This window comes from Lissotriton vulgaris, chromosome 8 (assembly GCF_964263255.1).
Source record: "Lissotriton vulgaris chromosome 8, aLisVul1.2, whole genome shotgun sequence".
Lineage (NCBI taxonomy): Eukaryota > Metazoa > Chordata > Amphibia > Caudata > Salamandridae > Lissotriton > Lissotriton vulgaris.
Genome location: NC_141696.1, coordinates 926,192,242 through 926,213,560, shown reverse-complemented (window position 1 = coordinate 926,213,560; position 21,319 = coordinate 926,192,242).

Here is a 21,319-nt window from a genome sequence, read left to right as displayed (position 1 = left end):
AAACTATTTAGATTGCTGCTGGACCTGTTGAGTGCAGTCTGGAAAAACCTGTAATGGGAGTCTTTCCACTAATCACCTATTAGAAATGAGTTTCCTAGCTAGCTGGGGTAGGTACCTAAGCCAGGCAGAATCCACCATTCTAGCCGGGATAAACGGATTACACACCTAAAATAACCCCTGCTCACCCCCTTGGTAGCTTGGTATGAGCTGTCAGTCTTATCTCAGAGGCAGCGTGTAAAGCGCTTAAATAAAACAAGCAATAATACAGTGAAGAAACTACAAAAGGACACCACACCAATTTTTGAAAAATGTCCAATATTTATCTGTGTAAAAGAAAACCAAATGATAAAAAATCCAACATACAGTGATCAATATACGAATAATGAAAACATAGGCTTTATATAAAGTTCTTTGCAGTTGATAGCTCGGTCTGGGGCTATAACGGCGTGGTAAACAAACAAATCTAACAGATCCAACTAGCCTTGCCGTCGCATGCCAGCTACGGTGCCGGGGAGACCCATAAAACAGTACTTTTGGAGATATAGGGCGTCAGACCTTGCAGTGAGCCAGGGAGAAGTAACGTGAGCAGGTGTTGGTTCCATAAGTTAGTGCAGGAGTTTTCGGGTGCTCGAAGTCACACACGTTGCAGGTCAAACTTCGTGAATTTAATGTCAGAAGCGCTGACGTTGGCAGGCATCGGTGCTGCAGTGGGAAGTGGAGCGGTGCAATGTGTGGTGGCATTAGGTCGTGGTACAGCCAGCAGTGTCGGTGAGACCAGGGCTGCAGTGCAAAGTGGGGCAGTGTTTATTGAAGTGCTAACAGGTCAATGTGCAAGCAGCGGCATTGTTGTTGCTGAAACACAGTCGATGGTAGACCCAAGGCTGCAGTGCAAGGTGAGGCAATGCGGTGTGTGGGGGCTACAGGTTGCGGTGCAGGCAGTGTGTTGGTTGATGAACTGGAGTCGATGGCATTGGCGTCGTGGGCCAAGGTTATGGTGTGAGACGGGCTGTGCATTGAGTAAACTAGTAGTGGGGCCCTCAAACCACGGTGCAGGCAGTGGCATCAATGTCAGCTTAGAGCTACGTCGCTGGTGAGATAAGGGCTGTGGTGCGAAGCTGGACTGTGCTCCGTGTTCTCCATGAGTGGTGTCCACAGGTCATGCGGCAGGCAGTTGCGTCGGTGACAGCATTGCAGCACTGTTGGGGAGACAAAGGTGGCGGTGTGAAGTGAGGTGATGCAGAGTGTGATGCCACAGGTCATGGTGCAAGCAGTTGTTCGGCAGCGGGCAGCATTGTAGGTGAGACCAGGGTTGCAGTGTGAAGTGCAGCGGTGCCTCCTGCAGTGTCTTCAGGTCACAGAGCAGGCAGCAGTGTTGTTGATGGCGTTGGTTTACCTTTTTCCTCTGTGGCAGCTGAAACATCCAGTTCCAGAAGCTGGTACCCAGAAGTAGTTGAAGTCTTTGATTTCACCTGAGATTTCCAACAGGAGGCAAGCTCTACATCAAGCCCTTGGAGACACTTAGGATGCAGAAAGCACAGTCCAGTCCTTTCTGTGCCCAAGACAGAAGCAGCAACTGCAGGCCTACCCAGCAAAGCACACAGCAAAGTGGTAGTCTCTCCTCAAAGCTCTTCCAGCGCTTCTTCCTGGCAGATTTTCTTAGTCCAGCAGTAATCTAAAGGTCTGTGGTCAGGGCCCAATATGTATACCACATTTCCCTTTGAAGTTGGCACAAACAAATTTCCACTGGCATCCATAGTCCAGTTGGGCCTGGCTCAGGCCAGACTCACTCCAGGGGGTGAAGACAGCATTATGTAAGGCAGACATCATCCATACAGATGCAAGCAAAAACTCCTTCCACTACTCTAAATGCAGCCAGGTCTATTCAGCCTGGCTAGGAGTCACCCAGGAAAGGCAGGACACCTCAACCACCCTTGTGTCTGAGTAGTGTGACTGCACATCCCCTGCTCCTGTCCCTCTAAAACCCAGACAGTGAATATACAGCAGGCAGAGACACATAGATGGTTAGAACAGAAAATAGGCACCTTCTAAAAGTGGCATTTTGAAACACAGAACATTACAATCTTTTTCATTAAAATATGTATTTTTAAATCCTGAGTTCTGGAAGCCTAAACTCCATTTCTCTACTTTGTCTCAATTGAGCGTTATACTTGTAAGATGTTACAAAGCAATGCCCGTGTCAGCCTATGGGACAGATAGCCTTGCAATATTGAAAAACGAAATACACAGTTTTTCACTATCAGCACATGTAAAACACACCAGCACATGTCCTACCTTTCACATACTGCACCCTGCCCATTGGAGGTACCTTGGGCTTACCTGAGGGGTTGCCTTACAGTAAAGAAAACAGAAGGTTTGGGTCTACCAGGTAGGTGCCCTTGCCAGGTCGATATGGCAGTAAAAACTGTGTGCAGACACTGCAGTGGCAGGCCTGAGACACATTTGAAAGGCTGCCAGTCTGGGTGGCACAATCAGTGAAGCAGGCCCACTAGCAGGATTTGATTTACAGGCCCTGGGCGTACACAGTCACTGTAGTAGAGAATTAGTAGTAAATCAAATAAGCCAATTATGGAAACACCAATCCATAAACATACTTTACATGGAGAGCATATGCACCTTAGCACTGAATAGCAGTGGTAAAGTGCCCAGTTCTACAACCAATAAAGACAAGGTCAAAAACAGGAGGCCAGAATGCAAAACGTCCGGGGGTATACCCGCTGAAAAAGCCAAGCCTAACATCACATCACCCATGTACCAAAGTATCTTTAGGATAAAAGGCAGCAGAGTCTGAACCAATGCCCTGGGCATCCATTCAATTGAGGTGCAGCGTGTCTAGAATTCATCTCTCAACAAAGAGGTTTATCTATGCCCCATCCCCATTTTTCAGAAATCAAAGAAAGTGGAGGTATATTCGAGAGAGTCTGACTCTCAGCCTCTTCCACCCTTGTCTCCAATACTATTATAACCTTCCTTAGTTTAGTAAGTGTGGCCCACGTCATCCCAAAATTTCTTGTAATAGTTTTGTTCATGTCCTCTTTTGACTATCTGAGGTCTGATCTAATCAAAGACATTTGTTGGGCCACAGTGTCAATTTATAATTCAACTTCTGTTCTATAGGATTTAATTACATGTAACAGGTCTGCAACAGTTAGCATCTGTTCCCAAACTGATCAGGCTCTGACTGACTTAGAGGCGCGAGGACCTGACATCTCATTTGTGTATTGACCTATTTTATTAATCAAAGGAGGATGACCCACCCTCCATATTGTAGACCGTGTTCTTCAAAAATCATACAGACATGTGTAGTACTTTCAGATTATATTTTGTTTTTAGGATTGAGCATCAGCAGCATAAGTGGCTGCATATTCAGATCCAGTAGGGACTTACTTGAAAGCCATGTGCGCCAACACATGACCCTGCAATCACAGTCTTATGTGATTCTCACCTCCTGAAGCCGAATTTCAGGATGATATTGTCATATGTGTCAAGTATATCACATGCGCCATGCACATTGCATGGGAGATCACATCATAGTTTCTCTCAAAAGTCCTTCTCCCTTCCAACACTCAAGTCACAGCAGCATTCCAGCAGCACCTCCTGTGCCTCCTCCTCTCCATCTCAACAGCCTGTGCCTGAAAAAAAGTCCATGAGGAGTCACCCAAGGACTCACCTCTGTGAACGGGAACCTTGTGGCAGTGCATCCAAAGTTGGTCTGCTCAGCATTTGTAAGAAAGTGCTGATTTTTCTGCATGGTTGCCGCCACTTTTTACCAAACTGTTTATGTACTTTGACTGAGTGTGCCCTGGATCCTGCCAACCAGTTCACAGGGCCTATGTTCTTTCCCTAAAACTGCATTAATACAAAGCCAAACTGGCACTCTTTGGCCACATGTCAGTCCCTTGTAAATAGTACCATAGGTACCAAGGGCACTGTGGCCAAGGAAGGCCTCTAAGGGCTGCAGCACTTATTGTGCCAACATTAGAGACCCTGGGCCTCATTTATGAGAATGATACATCGCTGCGTGAAAGCAGCGATGCATCACTTCTCAGTGCGCACTCCTTGCGACATTCCTGATGCGTCATATTTAATGTATGACGCATCATGTCGCAAGGAGTTACAGATACGTCAGTATTTCTGATGTATCTGTAAGCGCAAAAGTGACGCATTGCTGGAGTGTGTCACAAAAGTGACGCAACTCCAGCAATACTTCCTTTCACATCGGGCAAGCCCCATGTGAAAGGGCCTGCGTCAGTCTTACGCCTGCTGTGAGGCAGGCGCAAGATTTTTACGCAATGGTGTCCTAAAAGTGACGCAGTGAAATCTCATAGATTTCACTGCGTCACTTCTACGACCCTTCCTTGTGTCAATACGCCCCCCTTGCATACCTTATACCTGGCGCAGGTATAATGTGGTGCAGGGGTTTACAAAGTGACGCATCTACCTAGATGCGTCACTTTGTAAATATGGCGCAACAAGGCGCATTTTTTACGCCGCTGGTGCGTCACAAAAAGTGACGCACCGGCAGCATAAAAGTGACGCACAGCCTCATAAATGAGGCCCCCTGTACCTTCACGCAGACACACTGCCATTGCAAGCTGCATGCTTTAATGCAGTAAAAACTGAAGAGTCGACATGGCACACATCCCCATGTGCCATGCCTACAACCAACTGCCCTGGCAGAGGTCAACCACCCCTCTAGCTGGATGCACTATACCAGTGGTGAGGGTACAGGTGCATGAGCCCTGTACCCCTACAGTGTCTAAGCCAATTCTTAGACATAGTAAATACTGTAATGCCATTAAGAGTATATGGTACCAGAAGTTTGTCATTATGAACTCCCCAGCATCATAATGGCTTTACTGAAAACTGGGAAGTTTGGTATCAAACTTCTTAGCACATTAAACTCACATTGATGCCAATGTGGGATTTATTGAAAAATGCAGTAAAAGGGCATCTTAGAGATGCCCTCTAAAAACGTAACTCTAGTGTCCTGCCTGAGTGGCTGCTCACCAGCTGCTACCACCAGACATGTTTCTGAACCCCTGGGTAGAGAGCCGGCTGCTCTCTGGGGTCTGAAACAAAGCACATTCTGGGACGAGGTGCAAGCTTCCTCCCTCAGGATGGACAGAGTCCACAAAGGGAAAGCTTCAAAGGATTGACGCCTTTGGGAGTTACCCCAGCCATTTGTTGCTTCTAGCTACTCGTGCCCATCGGTTCTAACCCCCACTTTGGGTGGTAGAATCAGCGGGGAAACCGAGTGAGGAAGTGGGGTGTTCCCACCTTTGCCAACCTGACCCCTCATGTGGGGGAGGCCCGGTGAAGCACAACTCTCAGTCCTGCCATCTTGCAGATGGCGGGACCCAGTCAACCAGAGAGAGACATATGCCTCCCTCCCACTGTAGGGTGGCATAAAATGGGGTTTGCCCACCCCATGGGAGGGACCCATTGGTCCTGATCTTTACCTGCCTGTAACACCCCTAATTCTAGTATTTAGGGGCAACCCTGAACCTTGACTCCTCAGACAAGAACCAACCAGAAGAAAAGAAGAAGAAGGACCAAAGAAGCTGTGCTGAACTAAGAACAGGAAGAAGCCCACTGACTTGGCCCTAGCCTTACGAGCCTGTCCCCACCTTGAACCTGCTCCAGTGATATCCTGGGGTGTCCTGCTGCCAGCAGCCCCCAAGTAACTGGAGGACCTGCCCTGCCTTCCCAAACCAAGACTTTGGGCCAGATGTAGGTAGCCAAATACCGGTCGGTAACGGCCAAAAATACCGAATTTCGGTCGTTACAGACCGGTATTTGGCTTTTGAGATGTAGGAGCCCAAAAAAAGGCAGAATCGGTAAATATGAGCTGGTAATTTACCGATTCGGAATTTATCGATTCAGTATGTACCGAATCGGAATATACCGAATCGGAAATTACCGAATTCTTATTTACCGAATCGGTAAATAAGAAATGGTAAAAAATTAGTTTTGAGATGTAGGAAACTTCTAAAATACTGAATTTCATGAAATATAAAATGTAAGAGTCGGTAATTAACATGGATTGAAAGCAGGTGGTAACCAGGTGCAGGCTATAAAAAAGGACCCAAAATGCAACAGTGTGACCAGAATGGCGGCATTCTACGTGATAGCAAGGCGGCTACTGCTACAGGCAGCAGGAGAGAGAGTCTGGAGAAGGGAGGAGCAAGTCAACAGACAGAGGATAATGCTCTTTCAACTCACAGAGGCAGAGATATTACAAAGGTACAGGCTAGACCCCCAAACCATCTTGGACTTGATCAGGGACCTGCACCCACTCCTGCAGCACCCAACACCAAGGGTGCACAGCATCCCACCCCATGTGCAGGTGCTCTGTAGCCTACACCTGCTTGCATCTGGGAGTTACCAGTGGGTGATTGCTGCGGTAGGTGGGGTGTCCCAGAGCTGCCTGTCCAGTTTCTTCCAGAAGTTCCTAGAGGCCATGATGCAGAGAATGTATCATTACATCAGCTTCCCTTACACACATTCAGATCTGATAAAGACCAAGACTGACTTCTATCAACTGGCACATTTTCCACATGTTATTGGCTGCATTGATGGCACCCACATCCCAATATGCCCACCTGCAGCCACAGAGTACATTTACAGAAACAGGAAGTCAACCCACTCTATGAGTGTGCAGGTAATCTGTGATGCCAACAACATCATCACAGACATTGTGGCCACATTTCCGGGAAGCAGTGGGATCTACACACGCCTAACAGTGGGGTAATTTGGAGAAGGATACCTGCTAGGTAAAACACTGTGACACACCCTGATAGGTATTGCAGTTGTATGTGTTGTTGCGCATTTGAGTAATGGCTGTATCATTTTCAAACAGGTGACAGTGATGGAGCAAGGATTTGCCCGTAAAACGCCTTGCTTGTATGCAAAACCCTTGTCTAAGCTGCATAATAATATTAACCTCATTGTTCGTCATTTATAAAGCGTTTTCCCAACACGCGGGTGTCCCCAGGATGCTTGCTTGTTTGTCTTTTCGTACTAAAACGAAGCTTGCACTGAAAATGGCTGCTTTGCCGAAATTCAGTCTGCGCATGCGTCGGTCATACCCATGTGATGTGACGCACTCGCATTCTGGAGGGATTCTGTGCTCATGCGCATTGATGCTAAATATGGCTGCTTGTCTCTCACCACGCTCTCTGCTTGCTGCAGCTGCTTTAGCCTATCTGTCTTTTCGCACTAATCCTTAATTGCTATAGTCATTATAAAGTAAGGGTTGGTTAAGTTTTATCTTGGTATACAGTGCGATCATTTTTATGTATGATTTTAATTTGTTTTCGCTTACTTTTCATGTACCGCGTCTTTGTGGGCTGGGGCAATCATGAGCGGAGCCATACTTGAAGCTCTGCTGGGCACCGTCACATGACCGGAGAAAGTTCCAACCGCGCAGAAGCTAAATCTAGCCAGCTGGCTCCTGAAGCACAATGCGCCTGGGAACATCGCTGGGAATACGGAGTCTTACCTTGGAAAAAGCAATACTGTTGCTACCTATTGTGAACTGTCCTGTACTGCTGTATTCCATGCATGGGAACGTGAACCCGGGGGGCGGGTGTGCAAAATTGAATATTAAACATGTGAAAACTGAATTCTAGGAGGTGGTAATGACCGCACCACCTCTCCTGACCAATCACAATGTGGGAAACTGTCACTTGCAACATTAGTGGGTGGTCTAAGGGTCCCCAAACCGTATAATTGCCCTAGTTTAGCTTAGGAAAATTGTCCGACTTGTCCGAGTAGCAGACCTGTCACTGACCCTACGATCTCAATAGGTGCTCATTCTGAAAGTGCTGCGGAGCACTTTGTCCATACTTTCCACAATCTCCTAAGGGGTGGAAAATCCTAAGTGCTGGCGAAGCACTTTGCTGGGGAATTCGAAAATCCAATCGGGGTTTCTGGCGGATTACTTGCAGGAGGGGGTAACGCAGGCGTTGCTGTCCGAAGCTGTGGGTGTTGGTCGTACCCTGGGAGGCCCAGACCTTGACCTGAACCTGAGGGGTATCCTGTCCTTACTGTCCGTGAGCTGTACCTGCTCGCATTCTGGCATTCCTTTTCTGAGGGTCCCTGTCCCCGTCTTCCCAACTGACCCGTGGCCAGGGTTGGTCTTCAATCTGAACTAGGTAATTACTTGATTGTGGGTTTGCGTATCTCTCTCTCTCTCTCTCTCTCTCTCTCTCCCGTTTATCTGATATTGCTTTATTGCCATCGCAATTATATGTGTCTGAATTTTAGTTGGTTCCTTCTCTCCCCCTCTCCTTTAGAAACTCATTGATTTTATAAAACCATAGCATGTTCCCGTTTTTCCCTTTCCTTTAGTGGTTTGCAGTGAACTTAGCAAGAATAGCTTAAATACTTAGGTTAAGTACATGTTCTAGGTCTCATCTCCATTCCTACGTTCTAGTATAAAATTGCAGTGACTAGTTTTGTTCTAAAACCTCCTACCTTTAGTCTCCCCATATATCCTAATGGTCATATTTTTGATACAAAGCTACCTATTGGTGTTGATTTTAATGTTTGATATATTACTCTGTGTATCGCTTATTATCTTGGCATCTTCTCTTTGAATTCTTATATAAAGTTTCTTTGACTTCATCAGGTGTCTGTGGTCATTTTACAGAATTGTGGAAAGTATATTACTGATTTTAAGGTGTATTGGATGTTAGGCCTGTCTACTATTTTCCCTAATAGCTCCAGGTCCGTCGAAATAACTGTGCCTGTGGTAAGTCAGGTGCATGGTAAGCAGAGGTAAATCCAAACTTGATTACTCTTAGCAGCGTGCAGGAGGAGAAATCCTCACCCGGATCACCCAATCAAATTAGTGGGGTAATAAAAAGGTTTTTTCCACGCCAAGGGCCCAGTGCGTGTAAAAGAATTGGTAACTCGGGTGACCTGGGGAAAACTGCGCGCTCTAGCAGTAATTTCTGGCAGCCAGAGGATGGTTTGGACTAGTTAGATTAGGTAGACAGGATAGTCATAAACAAACCTTGAATATAAAAACGTGCTGCTGATTTCTACTGTATTTTTCCCAAAAATTATGAAATGTGTTTTTTTTATATGTAAATGTATATGATTTTTGCATTGCTGCTATAAATATTGCATGTTGAATTAACCCAGAATTGTTTGTAAATGTTCAGTGTAGTCCGAATCCCCGGGGAAGTATTTTAGCTAAACGGTGAGTAGAATCCGGTTAGCTGTTGAAGTCACTAAGTTTGAATCATTAGTGCAGGGTTAAAGGAGTAACTGGAAGCACTAATTAGGACCTTTGTTTCTGGAGTGAATGATAGCTACGAGTCCATTATAAAACTTTCATTGCGATATCACCTAGTAAGGGTCGCATACGGAAGGAGTAGTAGGGTCTCCGAGGCTTGTCTGGTAAGTAAAATAGTTCGCTGGTGAAATCCTGGCTCAGTACATATCCCCGACTAAGGTGGATGAGCCAGAAGAATAACGGGTTCTATGTTACTAGTGTGAAGGGACAGGCAAAGAAGTCTATCCAGAGTGAATGAAAAGTAGACAGAAGTGGTTTACTAGTAGCGAAAGAAAAGTCTTTTCTCTCTTTAGAACACTCAGACATAGTGGCAAACGTTGTGTGTTGTTGACTAAAACTTGCACTCGCACTTTAGAGAGAGTAAAAAGTTTCCGTTACCTTGTGAAGGAGGGAGTCAGTCGGAGAGCTGCTCTGACGTCACTCCGTGCCGTGCTGGTATTGGTCAAAACAGCGGGTGGGTAGCGGAGCTGAATTTGTAAAGGAGGGGTGAGTGCCGAAGCGTGAGACTCTGTCTTGCGAAAAGGCCGCGCACCCATTGGTTAACCGTAGTTGTATTCTCTGACCTGATTGGGTGGTGCGAAATAAAAGTCGCGCTAGCATTGGAAGCACAAAAGTAAACAAAATTAATCAAGCCGAGTTAGAAGCGAGTCTGGAGAGTTGCATGTGGTATCCAGATTTCATACCGAATCCAAAGTACCTAGGATTTCATAAGGATCAGCTTATACGAGGTAGACCGCACATGATGTATGGAATAAAGAGAAAATTGTCATTCTCTGATAAAGTAAAGAATTTTTTCAAAACTGACAAGCCCATTAGAACGAGGGAAGGCGTACTCATTCCCCCACCAAATACCCCTGCCTCTTTCATGTTGTTTGATAAAGGGTATCACACTTGTGTCTGGCTAGAAAATTGGGCAAAGTATACTGTAGATGACGGAGTCCTAGCATTCCCTGTTGAAGGTACATTTAATGGTCGGATCCTGTTTAACTTAAGGACCTGCATGAATGAATTGCACCCTAGACCTAGGTTGACCCAGTACGAAGCTTTGGAGGAATGGGAGATTGAGGCTGCAGAGCGAGATAAACCTCGAATGGATAAGGGAGTGAGTAAGTGGTATCCCAGACTTCCAACGCCAACCAAAGAGCAGAAAATGAAACAGTGGAGGCAGTCTATGTTAACGGAAGGGCTGTTCCCCATGATGGGGGTATTAGAGGAGAAAAGAGGAAAAAGTAAAGAAAAGACCCATCACCTAGCACCTATGGGGGACATAGAAGATGAACACCTGGAAGACTTGTTAATGAAGAATCCACCTCCCTATGTAGCAGAATCAGAACCGGTGCATTCTCAAAATCCCTTTACAAATTACCCCCAAAGTAGGAGGGATAGTAATACAGACGGGACAGCTACAAGCAGTAAACATAGTGGAAGGGATGGGTTTTGCAGACCTAAATCCACAGTCCCGAATTATCAGCCATTCGGGGAAAGTCCCCCTCGATTGGTTGCCCCGACTGCCCCGAGTATTTATCCGTCCCTAGTACCTCAGGTATTGCATGGCAATTCTGCTGAAAGCGGGCTGCAGGAAAAAGAGAGAGAAGCCCTGACTAAACAGCGAGAGGAATTAGTCAGAACCATTGCCCAGATGCATCCCCATCCTGATTCCTTGACCATTCCGGTAACTATTGGTCCTGCTATCCCAATGTATAAAAATGACCTGACTAGTCCCCATCCTCCTGTTATCACCCCAATACTGCCTACTCCTAGCATCCAGACCCCGAGGAAGGAAATATTCATAGATGAGGATCAGGAAAGTGAGTGTGAATCTGGAAGTTTGATGGATCTGCCCATAAGGGAGTCAAGGGCCAGTGTAGTAGGGACAAGAAGTCAGCCCAGACAAAAGGAAGTGGTGATTGAAAGTGCAACTGGAATTAGGAACGCCTCTTTAGTTTCCCCTGAAGAATTAGACAGATGGACAAAGGAGATAGAGAAGGAGACCACTCCCCAACCTAAAGCATTGGAAATATATAAATTAAGAATAGAAATAGAAGAAATGATGGCTGGGAACGTGGGAGTTGAGCGCCTGAGCTCGTATAATGAAGAAGAGTTACTATTCATCAGTAAAAATCTTACCCGGAGTGCTAGGGTGCTCCATGAAAAGATAATGGATGCCGCCACAGAAATGGGAGTTGATGTTAGTCGCTCCAAAATTCTTCAGAAACCTTACAGAGTAGACTTCTCAGACAAGGATTTAGAAAGCCTGAATGTGATGGGAAAGCAGATCCAAGTAAGAGAGTTGTTGAAACTCTTGCAGAAATGGGGCGAAGTGGGAAAATGGAGAACCAGGTGGGCAAAGAAAAAGGAAGGCAGCAGGGCTGGGTCCGTAACTTCAGAATTCGTATTAAAGGAAGTAACCCCAACAGAAAAATTGTGCCCCATGAGAGAGGTCCCGGGAGGAAAATATGTCCATGTCCCTTGGTCCAGACAAGACATTGTGTCATTTACGAACGACTTCCCGAAATTACGTGAGAAGCCAGTTGACTGGTACAGACAGGTAGAACGTTTCATAAAAGTTCAGAAATGTCTGCTGAAAGACCTGGATGGGTTTTTCGACATTGTAGTCCCTGTAGATTTGTGGACCGACTGTAAAATTGAAATTGATTGGCCCAGTGAGGAATTCCCCAGAGATGAGAAAACAGGAGCTCCCGCACCTGAAGTAATGAGGAAATATGAGCAAGTCATACAATACCTCAAGAAAAAGGTGCCAGCAAAGGAAACAGATTGGACCAGAATAGATAGAACCACCCAAGAACGTGATGAAACGGTGCATTCATTTTACGAAAGGTTACTACAGGTATTCAAAACTTACAGTGGTATCGATAATGTAGACATGAAAGACATGACGCATTTCAGTTACAGATTTGTGCTAGGATTGAGGCCTGAAATATCACAATGGATTCGAGATAACAAAATCAGTTGGCAGGGAAAACCCATAGATGATGTCCTGAAATATGCAAAATACTGCGAAGATGAAATCGAAAATAAAAAGAAAGCCCTCAAGGAGAAAGTGATGTGGGCACAGGTAAAACTAGCTGAACAGCAAGAAAAACAGTTAAGTAAAATGACTTCTGATAATAATGTTCCGAATACCAATTCTGGGGGGGGAGGAAAGCCCAGACCTAAAATGAGTCGTGAAGAGGCCATGAAAAAGTTTCCGTGCCATGGGTGCGGCCAGATGGGGCATTGGAGAGACGAGTGTCCACACCTACAGGCTGGTAATGCCCCTGTAAATGGTTTGAATCCACAGGTGCCGAAAGAGGGGACAAGAAAAACCCAGCAACAGGTAAAATTACCTCCAGTACCCCGCGCTCCTAGACAGAATTTTAAGAGTCAGGGTCAGCAGAATGAGAGGGCGGAAGTATGGGAGGTTGAGAGTGAAAGAAATGCAGTCATTCCACAATACTTGCTAAATGATACCTTCCTTTGTGAAGATCAAGATTGACGGGGCCTGAGAGGGGAGGATGAGGAGTGCGTACTTGGCGCCTCCTTACCGGTAGACCAGACTGGACCATACATTGAAGGAAAGGTAGAGGGAAAAGACGTCACCTTTCTGTTGGACACTGGTGCTACCAGATCTACTGTAAGAACAGTGGATGTTCCTAACCTACCCCTCTCGGGAGAAGCAATCCAAGTAGTGGGAGTCTCGAATCAGATAATAAGTACCCCTGTAACTGAACCAATGGAGATTTCTATAGGAAATTTCAAGGAAATGCACAGATTTGTGGTCTGTGATTCCAGTCCTGTAAACCTACTAGGACGTGATTTGTTGTGCAAAATGCGTTGTACCATTTACTGCACACCAAATGGCGTTGAAATTCAGACCCCCGATGAAGATGGCCTGTACAAACTGATGTTAGTCAGACAAGATGCTGATATCAAGCCTTTGACAATTGAGGATTTACCTGAGGAACTCCAGCTAAGAGTGGTACCAGAAGTGTGGGATTTCACAGGAAAAGATGTAGGCCTGATGGCAAATGTGGACCCAGTTAAAATAGCAATAAAAACTAATGCTGTATACCCGAAAACCAGACAGTACAAAATGAGTGCAGAAGTAAAGGCAGGAGTAGCGACTGAAATTACGAGGCTGCTCGAAGCAGAAATAATAGAAGAAGTGTTGAGCAGCCCCTGTAATTCGCCTATCATTGGGATCAAAAAGCCTAGTGGGAAGTACCGGGTGGTGCAAGATTTGCGCAAGGTAAACCAAATTGTTGTGCCTTGCTGTCCTATTGTACCCAACCCTGCAGTAATACTATACCAGATTCCCTGGAATGCAGAATGGTTCACTGTCATCGACCTGTGCCACGCATTCTTTTCCATCCCATTGCATCCCGAAAGCAAATTCCTTTTCAGTTTTGAATTTGACAGCCATATCTATGTCTGGAATCGTGTCCCCCAGGGGTACACCGAAAGTCCATCGATTTTCAACCAAATACTGAAAAAGTGCCTTGAATCCCTAGTGCTGCCAAGAGAGTCTGTTTTGGTGCAGTACATAGATGACCTGTTAGTGGCATCTAAAACCCAGTCTGACTGTGTCACTGACACAATTGCCTTGCTGAATCACCTAGGAAAAGGAGGACATAAAGTGTCGCCTGACAAATTACAATTCTGTAAAAACTCAGTAAAATATCTGGGGCACCAGATAGAAAAGGGAATCAGGAAGGTCACTACCGAAAGGATCAAAATAATGAAAGCAATGGAACTGCCCACCACCCAGAAAGAGGTGAGAATGTTCTTGGGAGTTGTGGGTTACTGCAGACAATGGATTGTAGGATTTGCAGCTCTAGCCCGACCCCTAATAAATATGACAAAGAAAGGAGTGGAAGACCCCGTCCACTGAGACAGTGAAAGCATGAATGCTTGGGTAACTCTGAGAAACTGTCTATGTACCGCACCTGCATTGGGTATGCCTGAGTACAATAAGCCCTTTGAGCTGTTCTGTGACACGAGAGAGAATTGTGCTCTTTCGGTCCTGACCCAGGAGCACGGATTAGTCAGAAGACCAGTAGCCTACTTTTCAGCCACCCTAGATCCAGTGGCTGCTGGACTGCCTGGCTGCTTAAAAGCCGTTGCTGCTACTTGCGTCAGTCTGGAACAGAGTGAGAACATTGTCATGGGACATCCCGTCACTGTCTATGTTCCTCATTCTGTTGTCATCCTACTGACTAGAACTAAGACCCAGTACCTCACACCTAGTCGGCTGACTAAGTATGAGAGAATTTTGATTGGTGCTGAAAATGTAACTATTTCCCGGTGCAATGTCCTAAATCCTGCGACACTGTTACCTGTCCCTCTGGATGCAGAATCTGATGAGGACGGGGAACATAATTGCATCGATCTGACTGAATACAGCACCAAGCCCCGTCCTGACATTCGTGAAATAGCACTACATGACGGGGATAAAACAATGTTTGTGGATGGCTCGTGTTTGAGACATGAAAGTGGGAGTCTGAGTGCTGCCTATGCTGTGGTTACACTGACAGGAGTCGTCGAGGCATCTTACATGCGCGAGGTGAAATCTGCACAAGTGGCAGAGCTCATCGCGTTAACTCGAGCATGTAAGAGGGGAAAAAACAAAAGAATTACTGTTTACACAGACAGTCAGTACTGTTTCGGGGTTGTTCATGACTTCGGCCAATTGTGGTTACAAAGAGAATTCATGACTTCCTCTGGCACACCTATCCGAAATGGGAAGGTGGTGCATGACTTACTGGAAGCTATCCAATTACCCAAAGAATTGGCTGTGGTCAAGTGTGCGGCTCACAGATCTGGAAATGATGATGTGACTGCCGGTAATAGGTACGCTGACCAAATTGCACAGTTTTGTGCCCGACACCATATGTCCCTGCAAATTGCCCTGTGGGATGGAACCAGCTGCCAACTTATGTTGTTTGATAATGTGTCAACGTGGGAAGAATTAAAGGAGATACAACAAGCCACAGACAGGCAAGAAAAAGGCAGGTGGGCCGCAAAGGAATGCGAATTGCGAGAAGATGGTGTGGTGGTAGATCCGGCTGGGGTGCCTGTATTGCCTGATAGCTTGATCGACCCCATGGTCAGAATGATACATGAACCAACACATATGGGAAGAGACGCGATGTGTCGGGTGTTTGAACAAGTGTTCTGTAATTCAAAGTTCAGGGACCAGGCGGAAAGGCTTTGCCAGAGGTGCCTAGTGTGTCAGCAATTCAATGCAGGAAAGAAGACCGTAGTAAAGCAGAGCACTATTGGAAAGGCAGTAGGGCCCTTCGTTAGAATGCAGGCAGACTTCATAACCATGCCCAGATGCAAAGGATATAGATATGTCTTAGTCATAGTATGTCTATTCTCCAGGTGGGTGGAAGCATATCCAGCTAAGAAAAATGACGCTATCACCACAGCCAAATTATTGCTCAGGGAGTTGATACCTAGGTATGGGATCCCAGAGACGATCGAAACGGACCAAGGTGGGCATTTTGCCAACGATGTCCTAGAGGAACTCTGTAAAGCATTCAAAATGAAGCAAAGATTTCACTGCGCCTACCATCCAGAGGCTTCTGGGGTAGTGGAACAAATAAATGGCACCCTGAAGTCCAGATTGGGAAAAATGTGTGATTCCACAAAAATGAACTGGATAGAGGCTTTACCCCTGGTGCTGATGAGTTTGAGAAGTATCCCGAATCGAAAGACTGGCCTAAGTCCCCATGAAGTGTTGATGGGAAGAGTGATGCGCCAGGCATGGGTACCCGGAAACAAACTGCTAAGCATTTCTGATGATATGGTGATAGAATACTGCAAGCAGCTGGGTGACCAAGTGCGTTCTCTCTCTCAGCAGATTGGAGAGACAGAAGACGAGTGGCCAAAGGATCCAGCACACAAACTGCAACCAGGAGACTGGGTGGTGTTAAAGAAACACACCCGGAGCAGTTGCCTGAAGCCAAGGTGGGGAAAGCCACGACAAGTGATCCTCGTCACTACCACTGCTGTGAAGTGCGCTGGTGTACCGAAGTGGATCCACGCCAGCCACACAAAGCGGGTACCTGGAGAAAACGCGACTGGAGCTGAAGGCAGCGCAGCTGAAGAGGCTTCCGAGGAAGAAAGTCCGGAGCTAGCTGACATCGAACTGCCGAGCACAAGTCGAGACGTTGAATGGTATCCCGCCGACGAACCAGTTCATGATCCAATACGAACCAGGAAATATTCCTACTTAGACAGTGAGTGGGATAGTCCAGGTGAGTTAGAAATAGAAGAAGCAGGTCAGGTCAACGAAAGCCACAACACACCTGATCAGGACATAGGCCAAGTAGGGTCAGATCAAGACCTCGAGACTCCTCCTGAAACTCCGGAGCCGAGAAAGGGACAGTTAGAAATTAGAGCTGACGTTCATGCAGAAGAAAGCGAAGAGATCGAAGGGCATGAACAGGAACAGATAGAATTAGATCAAAGTGCTCAGACAACGGAAACAACAGTAACCAGAAATAAAAAGAAAGTGCGATTTGAATCTGAGCAGGGACAGATTAGCGACCAGGCAGAAGAAATAGACGAAAGACCTGGAACTAGTCAGACAGGCAGGAAAACAGAGGTGCCACAGCAAAAAGTGAAAAGAGTGCACGAAGAAGGCGAAGTCTCCTCAACCACTGGGAGGCACGGAGGAAGAAGTGCACCCCGATACGTCAAGAGACTAAGGCTCAGACTAAAGACAGTCGAAGAAAACGATAAAGACCGAAAACGGGCTCAAAGTGAAAGAAGTGCAGCCCAAGGCAAGTCGCTGAGAAAAAGCGACAGAATAAGGAAACAAAACCGACTGTATCGGAGCCCTGAGTGGACGTACTTTGTGTTGGAAGAAATTGACGAGCCACACCACAGTGGCAACAGTGACAACGAGTCCATTGCTGATCGGAGTTCGGACGAAGACCCTCCGTGAGAGAACCCCTGAAGTGAGCCTTTGGTACAAAGGAACGAAGAGGGGTAGCAAAAGCCACCTGTAAGCTAAAAATGTCTGATCCGAGTGTCTCTGGGAGATCCCGGTGTGGGTGTCTAAAAACCTGTTGTAAGATATGCTTATGTAGTGTAGCTATGCTAATAGTAATGTGGATAGGACTAACAATTTTTCTACCCTTTATGATAAGTAGAGATCCAAACTTGTCCCCTACTGAACCCGAAGCAGTAGATGTAGGGGTTGTACAGACTGCAGAAACACCACGAAGACTAGAAAGACGCGACAAAAGAGTAGGACTGACACACACACGACCTAATTTAGAAGCACCAGATGAGGAGGGACTACACTTTCACAAAATGAGAAACAGGACGCATTTAAATGTTTTTGCTAACTTGTTGGTGCATTATGTAGAAGCTATGGAAATAGAGGACTGTTATGTCTGCATGAAGCAACCAACCTCAGTGGCTGAGGGCGTGACATACCACCATCTACCTTTGACCTATGGAATCTCCTGTAGTATATTAGCTAGCTTGTTCTATAGAAGCACCTTGCAGTACTATTATTCAAATGATGACGTAGTATTTTCTGAACTTCCTGTTAGAGGACATTTGAACCGTGTACATACTACAAGTGACGTGACCCGCTATATGGGAGAATATTTCCTGACTATAGGGAACATAGACTTAGATCAAGCAAGAGAAGACAATCTGACCTGTTCACTGCAAGAGCAGGAAAAGATGTTTATAAAGATGGCAGACAGAAGGAGAGAAAAGTTCCAAAAGAAGGCAAATGACGAGAAAAATAGAATCCCTAGGTGGGCTGAGCACATGGATAACACCTCAGAAGGCGAAGCCAGTCCTGCCTTGTTGCTGGATTTTGAAAGAAAGGGGAAACTTTGTATCCATAGGGAAAAGACAGAGTACTATAACAATGTATTCATCGGTTCCAGCGAGTGTGAACATAATTATAAGGTAATTGGAGGCTGGGGTTTCAAAAATGGGTCAGAACCTGTGTTTCCCGGAATATATTATATATGTGGGAACAAGGCTTATTTCAAATTGCCGGATCACTGGTATGGAAGCTGCTATTTTGGCATTGTTTTCCCGAAAATATACCATGTGAATAATGCAGCTGGAAGCGATGATGAAACTAATGGCTTAGTGCGTAGTAGGCGCGAAAGTGTAGGTGAAATTATAGGTGATATTTTTAGTGCACTGATACCTGGAATGGGGGTAGTTCTGAACACCCATAGAATCTGCAAATTGTCTACAGTAGTGGACCGGTTATCAACGGACACTGCTGCTGGTTTCCTGCTGGTCAATACTGAAATGGTTGCGATCAGATCAATGGTTTTACAAAACCGTCTTGCCCTTGACACCCTATTAGCAAAAGAGGGCGGAGTCTGTAGAATGCTGAAAGCGCAACATTGTTGCACCTACATTCCTGATAAAAGTATCGAATTAAAACAATATGTGAAGAACATAACTAATTTGGAAAGGGAACTCAAACCATTGGAGGTTGACAGTGCCTGGACGAGACTGACTGGAGGTCTCTCCTCAATAGGTAGTTGGTTTACTAACTTAGGTAGGAATATTTTGTGGAAAATACTGATGCCAATAGTTATAATAGGTGTGATTGTATTGATCATTTTTATCTGCTGCAAATGTCAAAAGTGCAAAAAGAAATATACAGTAAATCCGAGGGGGGTGAAAAGAAATATTGATGATTTAGAATTAGAAGAGTTGAAGAGTGCAATTTACAAAAAGGCGAAAAATGACCACTCTCATAGAGAAGCTGCAAGAAAACTCAACGACAAATTTGTTGAAATTCGGATGAGTGATGTGGATGAATGAGAAAAGTTGGCATCTGTTTCCTTCATGTAGTGATGATAGTAAATATCATCAAAGAGGGGATTGATGGAGCAAGGATTTGCCCGTAAAACGCCTTGCTCGTATGCAAAACCCTTGTCTAAGCTGCATAATAATATTAACCTCATTGTTCGTCATTTATAAAGCGTTTTCCCAACACGCGGGTGTCCCCAGGATGCTTGCTTGTTTGTCGTTTCGTACTAAAACGAAGCTTGCACTGAAAATGGCTGCTTTGCCGAAATTCAGTCTGCGCATGCGTCGGTCATACCCATGTGATGTGACGCACTCGCATTCTGGAGGGATTCTGTGCTCATGCGCATTGATGCTAAATATGGCCGCTTGTCTCTCACCACGCTCTCTGCTTGCTGCAGCTGCTTTAGCCTATCTGTCTTTTCGCACTAATCCTTAATTGCTATAGTCATTATAAAGTAAGGGTTGGTTAAGTTTTATCTTGGTATACAGTGCGATCATTTTTATGTATGATTTTAATTTGTTTTCGCTTACTTTTCATGTACCGCGTCTTTGTGGGCTGGGGCAATCATGAGCGGAGCCATACTTGAAGCTCTGCTGGGCACCGTCACATGACCGGAGAAAGTTCCAACCGCGCAGAAGCTAAATCTAGCCAGCTGGCTCCTGAAGCACAATGCGCCTGGGAACATCGCTGGGAATACGGAGTCTTACCTTGGAAAAAGCAATACTGTTGCTACCTATTGTGAACTGTCCTGTACTGCTGTATTCCATGCATGGGAACGTGAACCCGGGGGGCGGGTGTGCAAAATTGAATATTAAACATGTGAAAACTGAATTCTAGGAGGTGGTAATGACCGCACCACCTCTCCTGACCAATCACAATGTGGGAAACTGTCACTTGCAACATTAGTGGGTGGTCTAAGGGTCCCCAAACCGTATAATTGCCCTAGTTTAGCTTAGGAAAATTGTCCGACTTGTCCGAGTAGCAGACCTGTCACTGACCCTACGATCTCAATAGGTGCTCATTCTGAAAGTGCTGCGGAGCACTTTGTCCATACTTTCCACAATCTCCTAAGGGGTGGAAAATCCTAAGTGCTGGCGAAGCACTTTGCTGGGGAATTCGAAAATCCAATCGGGGTTTCTGGCGGATTACTTGCAGGAGGGGGTAACGCAGGCGTTGCTGTCCGAAGCTGTGGGTGTTGGTCGTACCCTGGGAGGCCCAGACCTTGACCTGAACCTGAGGGGTATCCTGTCCTTACTGTCCGTGAGCTGTACCTGCTCGCATTCTGGCATTCCTTTTCTGAGGGTCCCTGTCCCCGTCTTCCCAACTGACCCGTGGCCAGGGTTGGTCTTCAATCTGAACTAGGTAATTACTTGATTGTGGGTTTGCGTATCTCTCTCTCTCTCTCTCTCTCTCTCTCTCCCGTTTATCTGATATTGCTTTATTGCCATCGCAATTATATGTGTCTGAATTTTAGTTGGTTCCTTCTCTCCCCCTCTCCTTTAGAAACTCATTGATTTTATAAAACCATAGCATGTTCCCGTTTTTCCCTTTCCTTTAGTGGTTTGCAGTGAACTTAGCAAGAATAGCTTAAATACTTAGGTTAAGTGCATGTTCTAGGTCTCATCTCCATTCCTACGTTCTAGTATAAAATTGCAGTGACTAGTTTTGTTCTAAAACCTCCTACCTTTAGTCTCCCCATATATCCTAATGGTCATATTTTTGATACAAAGCTACCTATTGGTGTTGATTTTAATGTTTGATATATTACTCTGTGTATCGCTTATTATCTTGGCATCTTCTCTTTGAATTCTTATATAAAGTTTCTTTGACTTCATCAGGTGTCTGTGGTCATTTTACAGAATTGTGGAAAGTATATTACTGATTTTAAGGTGTATTGGATGTTAGGCCTGTCTACTATTTTCCCTAATAGCTCCAGGTCCGTCGAAAGAACTGTGCCTGTGGTAAGTCAGGTGCATGGTAAGCAGAGGTAAATCCAAACTTGATTACTCTTAGCAGCGTGCAGGAGGAGAAATCCTCACCCGGATCACCCAATCAAATTAGTGGGGTAATAAAAAGGTTTTTTCCACGCCAAGGGCCCAGTGCGTGTAAAAGAATTGGTAACTCGGGTGACCTGGGGAAAACTGCGCGCTCTAGCAACAGCGCATATGCCGTCCGCTCATTCA